At 29.8% G+C, this 8,233-nt stretch overlaps 1 protein-coding gene across 6 annotated transcripts in view; it reads left to right on the top strand.

Annotated features, from left to right (window-relative positions):
* The first annotated feature begins 618 nt into the window (after window positions 1-618).
* Window positions 619-8,233, top strand: part of LOC117102025 (unconventional myosin-Ib-like) — a 51,277-nt gene continuing 43,662 nt past the window's right edge. For all 6 annotated transcript variants that reach the window (XM_033242242.1, XM_033242238.1, XM_033242241.1 and 3 more), the window contains exon 1: window positions 619-764. The gene's annotated coding sequence lies outside the window, so the exon portion shown is untranslated. The remainder of the gene's footprint in view (window positions 765-8,233) is intronic.

Below are 8,233 nucleotides of genomic sequence, written 5' to 3'. Positions count from 1 at the left end.
ATGTATATACCTGCCTATTGATTATTGGTATGTCATCTTCTACAACAGCAGCCTTATGCACTGAATTGAAGTACCAATTTTAAGAAAAAAAGATTGAACATAAGAAAGATAATACAGAATAAAGTTCGCTTTCTCAATGTCTGTTCTGGAAAGTCTTAGAGTTCCTATATAGAGATTTACTCTTTACATGGCGCCCTCTCAGATTAAACCTGATGTTGGCTGGTTTTATCTCTGCTCTTTGTAATTGGACTGTGCAACAAGTAGGTTGAAATATCATCATTGAAAGTTTTCTTCAATGGTTATCCATCAACGACAATTTTGAACAAAATAATTAAAAATACTGTTAATATAAATATTAAACTGGAATCAATCTTATCATACATAATTTACATTTTATATTAATTGATTTAAATTTACTTTTATAATATATGTTGCAATTAGATTTTAAAAAGAAGAAGAAGAAGATTGTTTTTTATACAATCTGAAGGGTTTCATAAAGACACACTTGAAGAGAATATTATCTCAATGCTGTATCAATCAAATCATAAAACGCACCTTTGTACGTACACCTGTACGATCTCATAAACTTTGACCTCCTCTACTTCCGTGGTCCGCCCATCAATACTTCGATAGGCAGACGTGAGAAGAAGTGGAGGTAATTCATTATAAATATTACATTTCATCGTAATCTCCATTCCCAAGCGGCGCACTGTTCAGTGTGAATGTATGTAGTTACTAAGAGACCAATATCTAATAAGAACAAGGTAAGAAACATTTTTGTTCTTGTACAAAGCAATGATTATATCGCCAGTTTCCCCAGTGAGTATTTTCGTGGTAGCGTGTCCCCCACGTCTGCCGTACCACCGCCAGTGTTGTGGTATCGATACCGGGCTAAGAACCTGTCAAATGGTGGTATAGCTTCCGGCGCGTGCTTAAAACGGCTAAACCGTAAGGAGTGTTTGGCGGATGCCGTACCGACTAAGGCCTACTATCCAGGTATTCGGTATTTCAGGGACGTGCTAAAAGCCTATACTACCCCTTTGTATTTTAGTTTAAAATTGTTGAATATACAAATATATACTTTCTGAATCTGATAATAGCCACGACATAGGCTTATCAGTGAACTTGTTCGGTTTGGTAGGAAACCATGTACACAGTACAGTAGGTACACAAACTTAATTTTATGTTTTTAAGTGTTAATTTATGTAATGTTTATGTAATGTTTCCATGTAAAAATTAATTTGTTGTTTTTAAAATTATGGTGTTTTCTGCCTTAAAACTAATATACCTACCTACTACATTGTAAATGATATGGGATGAGGATGTCTCTTGAGGAGTCAGATTTTCTTCTCTATAAATACTATTAATGAAATGGTTACCTTTGTGAAAGAAAGTCGGTTTTAACTGATATTTTATTCCGTTTAACTATATTGAATATATAGATATATGTCATAGAAATTAATTCAAACTGATTTTTATTAACCTATTACATGCAAATAAGATTTTGTGAAAGTAATTATAAGAACTTGTTGGGAAAATTTGTTTGGCACAGTCTAAGGCTTACCAAAATTATTTTTTCACTACCTTCTCCACCAATCCTTACCCTCATTTCTTCTCACTGAATCACTAGTAAGCCAGGAATTTGATGATTTAGCACATTTGTTTTGGCTGTTGCATGAAATAATGGAACAGTTTTTTAACCATAATTGGTAAACCCATATTACTCCATCTTCTTGGACAAAGTAAACCAATATTTGATAAATTAGGCCTAATGTTGGAACTTGGTTTTAAAATTAAATATCTCAAGAAGTGTTTAAAGTACTCTAAAATATTATTTATCAATTCATGGCCAAAGGTATGGTTGGTAGCCACCGATTTCAACATATGTTTTAGCATTAAAGTTGTATCATACTGTACCTGGAGGATATCTGTATTTTATTAAATTATTTTTAGTTTTATATCCTTGGAAATAAATTTTTAATGAACTTTAATAATCCTGCAGTACAGTATAATTTTTAAGTACCACAATTGAAAAATTTCCGCCAAAATATATTGATTACAAATATTTTAGGCACAAAAGTAGAAAGAATCACCTAGCAAATTAAACATAATTGAGTAGTCCAGTCAGTGCCTATGAAGAAATGGAAACCTAATGAATAACTATCTTGTGACACATTTCCAGCTGGGATCTCCCGCATTCCTTTAAGATACATCTTGCAGACCGCAGTACAGTTTTATGCTATGTCCATACTATCAAAGAATGTTGTATGTCCATATATAGTCATTATGTGCCTAAATATGGTCATGATATGATGTCATCATGACCATATTTAGGCATTTCACATAAAATTTGATAGTCTGGTCCTGGCTGTACACTGTAATTGTAGGTTCTTGTTGAATATTGTGCTGATTTTATATTGTGCTAATTTATAAGCTGATGATTTGTTTTTGAATTATTGCGATTTTTTAGTAGGTTGCATGCAGTAGGTTGCAATTAGCAGTAGGTTGCAATTAGCAGCTGTAGTTTGAAAATAATTGGCAATTAAAACTTTTAATTGGGAATGTTGAATGTTTTAATAATGGAAATAATGAGCCATTAAAATATTCTGTCTGCATGATAGTAGTTATATTCAGACGGCCTTCCGTCTGGAGTAAAGTTACGACGTAATACGCTCATTACTTTTGACGAGTGTTCACATGATGCTTACCCAGGGCATGATGTTCTTTTTACTTCAAAGTTAGTTCTGTGCATAAAAAAAACAACAGTACATAATCATAGCTGGGCCTGCGGACTGGAATGATATTCGTTTATTGAAAGAAGGCCAGCCTAGGCTACCTAGGCCTAACACAAACATTTTTACTGGATGGTCAGTTATTTTTACTGGTAAAATTGACGGCTAAAACAGCTTTGGGAGAACGCTGCTCATTATTGCCGTTACCACATAATTTTCAGTATCATTGTCCACACAATTCTAGCTGTGCTGATGTCATAATCATTACCATATCTATAATTACGGTATTATTACCATTCTCATCATCTGGTGGTAGGATGACAACTTATAAGATAAAAACAAATAGACAGGACCTTTTGTGCCACATGCAGTATGGCTATTTAATAATAGATTTTCTAGACACACTGTAAATACTTTTAACATTTTTCATATATTTTGATATCTACAGTATGTTTTTAACATTATAACTAACCTAAGCCCTGATATTGCTTTTATATGATGAATAAAATGAATCGGAATTCATAACTTTCTTAATTCTGTTCGTTATTAGACCTCTCACTGACAGAGACATCTCTAGACATCTAAATAGAAACATGCTTTTTTTAATGTGATATTCATGAAAATTGCATCTAGTTGGATATTGCCCTTTATCCATCACAGACTATCCTTGTGAATCTTACTGAGTGATCAAAGTTCCTTTTGTTGTATCATATACCTCCATGGTTGTATATTGTTGTATATTGTAGCATGCTCTATCTGAGATCTATCATCTCAATTAGCAATTGAATTCGTATGCACTTGATTAAGATTTTCAAGGTCCCTTTATCATGCTCTCTGTTCTGTTGCAAGACATCCATTGCAATCCAATGTTTAACCACCTGTTTTCATATTCTCTAGTTTCTTTATTTGTGTTTTTGTAGTTCATAATTCAAACAGTAATTCAATTTACACATGTTACTTCCATAGATTTTAATATATTGCAGTATTATAAAATATTTACTGTAAAGATATCCAATAAAAATATTGAAATAAATATTTATATAAAAGTTTTATTAAGAATTTTTATTTCACTTTATTTGGCATTAAACAATAACAATATAGTTTCTTATAATATCAACCTATTTGTAATTAGTTATATATTATATCCAATTCTTGTTGTAATTTATATTACATAATATTTTTCCAGTAATGTTCTTTGGGAAACAGATGGATTTTCTCACATATTCCAACTTTAGTTTATTGCAAAGTGTTGATTTTGAAACACTATATTTCAATTTTTTTTTGTTTATTAGAATTTAATTGCTGTATAATCTTTTCTAATAGATTAATTTCTTTTGGATTTAGTGACTAATAATAATTTATTAGAAAATACTTCTGTAATCTGATTAACTGGAAATTAAAACTATGATGATTAATACATACTGTAGCTTTACATATATTATTCATTAAAAACTCCTGAAGTCAGCCAAATTTTTTATTCAAAGTGCATACGCTTTTCCCACAGGAACTGTAGTATGTCTTTAGAATTTACAATTATTTACATTTTTTTGTTTAGTCTATAGTATTTGTAATAAATCGATTAATAATGTACAGTATTAGATTTTGACTATTCCTATGTAAGTGAACCTTGCCCCATTGCATTTAATATTAACTTCTGCGGTACAAAGGTAAAGTACTGTATGTTACACCCTGTGTCACCTATAACGATATATGTATCAGAGAATATGGAGGAGCTAATCGCTTATGGGCAAGTCACTAAGTGATAGCTCCACTATTAAATAGCTACTCTCAATTGCTATTAATTCCAGGGCCATTGTAATTTGAAGTGCTACTACTGTATAACTTATTAATATTTTTGTTATACAAGAAGAGTAAAGAAAATCAAAGAACCTACCTTATTAAAATGCAAATAATCATCGTAACATACTGTAACATTGTCCACTCGAAGGCCATTATTAAAAGCTTATTTCTATAATTATCAAGTTATGTAATTTGGTATTCTACAATCATTTACAAACCTTGCATTCAAGGCAAAATGCATTCATATTCTTAAAAGGCCTAGATTTGTTATACTTCTTCACATTTGAATTTCTGTTTTAATGATCCCTTCATTAAAATGAATAATACTATTTCTGTATTTTATTCTCTATTTATAATGAAATAGATATTGTAATTATTTTGAAGATGATGTGTAGTAGGTTAATTTGTACATTAGAACTAGTAATGTGATTTTCTATTCTTAACGATATGTTTTATTTTAAATGCGTTTTCTTCTCACATACCAACATGCAACTTCCTCTGATATTCCGTGGAAGTGGTCCTCCTGAATAATATCCACTGACAATTGCTAATGATATATTATATGTGATTTTTTGCAGACTTATGATTGATATAGTACACAGACCTTTTTATTGAGAATGTAAACAAAAAAATTCTATTTATATTTAGGATGCTGCAATTTTAAATATTGCCTAGAGATGCTTCATTATAATGTAATTGTACGCACATGTATATTATTTAAGAACATTTTCATCATATTTTTATGAAAATTGAACAAAATTAAATGAGATAAATTAAAGATATATACTGTGAAGAATTGCCTAATTTGCATAATCCGTGATTAACCAATAGAGTTCTTTGTATTTCTCACATACCAACATGCAACTTCTTCTGATATTCTATGGAAGTGGTCCTCCTGAATAATATCCACTGACAATTGCTAATGATATATTATATGTGATTTTTTGCAGACTTATGATTGATATAGTACACAGACCTTTTTATTGAGAATGTCAAACAAAAAAATTCTATTTATATTTAGGATGCTACAATTTTAAATATTGCCTAGAGATGCTTCATTATAATGTAATTGTACGCACATTTATATTATTTAAGAACATTTTCATCATATTTTTATGAAAATTGAAAAAAATTTAATGAGATAAATGAAAGATATATACTGTGAAGAATTGCCTAATTTGCATAATCTGTGATTAACCAATAGAGTTCTTTGTATTTCTCATATACCAACATGCAACTTCCTCTGATATTCCGTGGAAGTGGTCCTCCTGAATAATATCCACTGACAATTGCTAATGATATATTATATGTGATTTTTTGCAGACTTATGATTGATATAGTACACAGACCTTTTTATTGAGAATGTAAACAAAAAAATTCTATTTATATTTAGGATGCTGCAATTTTAAATAATGCCTAGAGATGCTTCATTATAATGTAATTGTACGCACATTTATATTATTTAAGAACATTTTCATCATATTTTTATGAAAATTGAAAAAAATTAAATGAGATAAATTAAAGATATATACTGTGAAGAATTGCCTAATTTGCATAATCCGTGATTAACCAATAGAGTTCTTTGTATTTCTCATATACCAACATGCAACTTCCTCTGATATTCCGTGGAAGTGGTCCTCCTGAATAATATCCACTGACAATTGCTAATGATATATTATATGTGATTTTTTGCAGACTTATGATTGATATAGTACACAGACCTTTTTATTGAGAATATAAACAAAAAAATTCTATTTATATTTAGGATGCTGCAATTTTAAATATTGCCTAGTGATGCTTCATTATAATGTAATTGTACGCACATTTATATTATTTAAGAACATTTTCATCATATTTTTATGAAAATTGAAAAAAATTAAATGAGATAAATGAAAGATATATACTGTGAAGAATTGCCTAATTTGCATAATCCGTGATTAACCAATAGAGTTCTTTGTATTTCTCACATACGAACATGCAACTTCTTCTGATATTCTGTGGAAGTGGTCCTCCTGAATAATATCCACTGACAATTGCTAATGATATATTATATGTGATTTTTTGCAGACTTATGATTGATATAGTACACAGACCTTTTTATTGAGAATGTAAACAAAAAAATTCTATTTATATTTAGGATGCTGCAATTTTAAATATTGCCTAGAGATGCTTCATTATAATGTGTATACACATTTATATTATTTAAGAACATTTTCATCATATTTTTATGAAAATTAAAAAAAATTAAATGAGATAAATGAAAGATATATACTGTGAAGAATTGCCTAATTTGCATAATCCGTGATTAACCAATTCTTTGTATTTCTCATCTCATATACCAACATGCAACTTCCTCTGATATTCCGTGGAAGTGGTCCTCCTGAATAATATCCACTGACAATTGCTAATGATATATTATATGTGATTTTTTGCAGACTTATGATTGATATAGTACACAGACCTTTTTATTGAGAATGTAAACAAAAAAATTCTATTTATATTTAGGATGCTGCAATTTTAAATATTGCCTAGAGATGCTTCATTATAATGTAATTGTACGCACATTTATTGACCAATTCAATTGTGTTTAAGAAGTTAAATGCCTGCTTGCTGTCACATAACCTGTATTTGGTTGAATAGCAACAGACAAGGTATTTAGTAAAAGGTCACTTAAGAACATGCTAAGTTGAGATCTCATTGATAAGTTACAGCCTGTGTTGTTTTACTGACAATATTCATTAGATGTTGTGTAACTACTTCTAGCCAACCATGTAGCCCTAAAGCATTTACCTTGGAATAGGAAATGCTACTACTAGTAAAGTTACAACAGGTATGTGTCAGGCCAGTATCCGGAGTTTCACCTGAACCCCCTCTTTTTAACCAGTTTGCTACTGCAGCAGTATTTTATCATAACTTTGTTTATTAAAGGAAACCCCTTCCCATGAACCTGGTTACACACCTGTGTACAATACTAGCTAGACCTGGACAAGACATTAATATGGAAATCATTCTACTATCACTTCCAAAATGTACTTGCAATTAACCATTTAAATGTACTTAAGTATAATTAACAAAGTGTAAGTACGGTATTTGACATAAGTGCAAATTGTACTGGTAATGATGGTGATGATGATTTGGATTGGACAATTAAAAGTAGACCTAGGCTACACTGTAAGGTAAATATAAAAATCCTCTAATTAGATTTATACAGAAGTCACTTTCATCTTTAAAAATTACCATATTTTTCCTTACTTAGTTCCTAATATAGAATATTCTTTTTATTAATTTTTCCTTCAAATCCAACCGAGAAAAAATAAAATGAAATGCAGCAATAGTTATGAAATTTATAATTTTTTTCTGAATTACTTCTGTTCATTCATTTTTTGCTCTATGTTAATGTTCTTAAAACATACATTAATAACAAAATGTCATGTTGCCTTGTTGTGATTATGACAAAAAAAGTTTTTCATATTATTTATAAATAAATCAATTCAAATTTAATTCAAATATTACATCTTAGATAAAGTTAAATAATACAAAATCATCTAGAAATACTTTCTAATTACATTATGTACATGATTGTAAATTAATTTAAATTATCTACCGGTGTCAATTGAAAGGGTGTTGACATCCAAGTTTTAATTATAAAAATATAGATAAATACAGTGTGGGGTATTTCGTAGATGTTCTTTGAAGTTTAC

This window comes from Anneissia japonica, unplaced genomic scaffold, assembly GCF_011630105.1.
Source record: "Anneissia japonica isolate Jap-2015-1 unplaced genomic scaffold, ASM1163010v1 scaffold997_len2565447_cov190, whole genome shotgun sequence".
Taxonomy (NCBI): domain Eukaryota; kingdom Metazoa; phylum Echinodermata; class Crinoidea; order Comatulida; family Comatulidae; genus Anneissia; species Anneissia japonica.
This window is presented reverse-complemented; position numbering and strand designations above follow the sequence as displayed.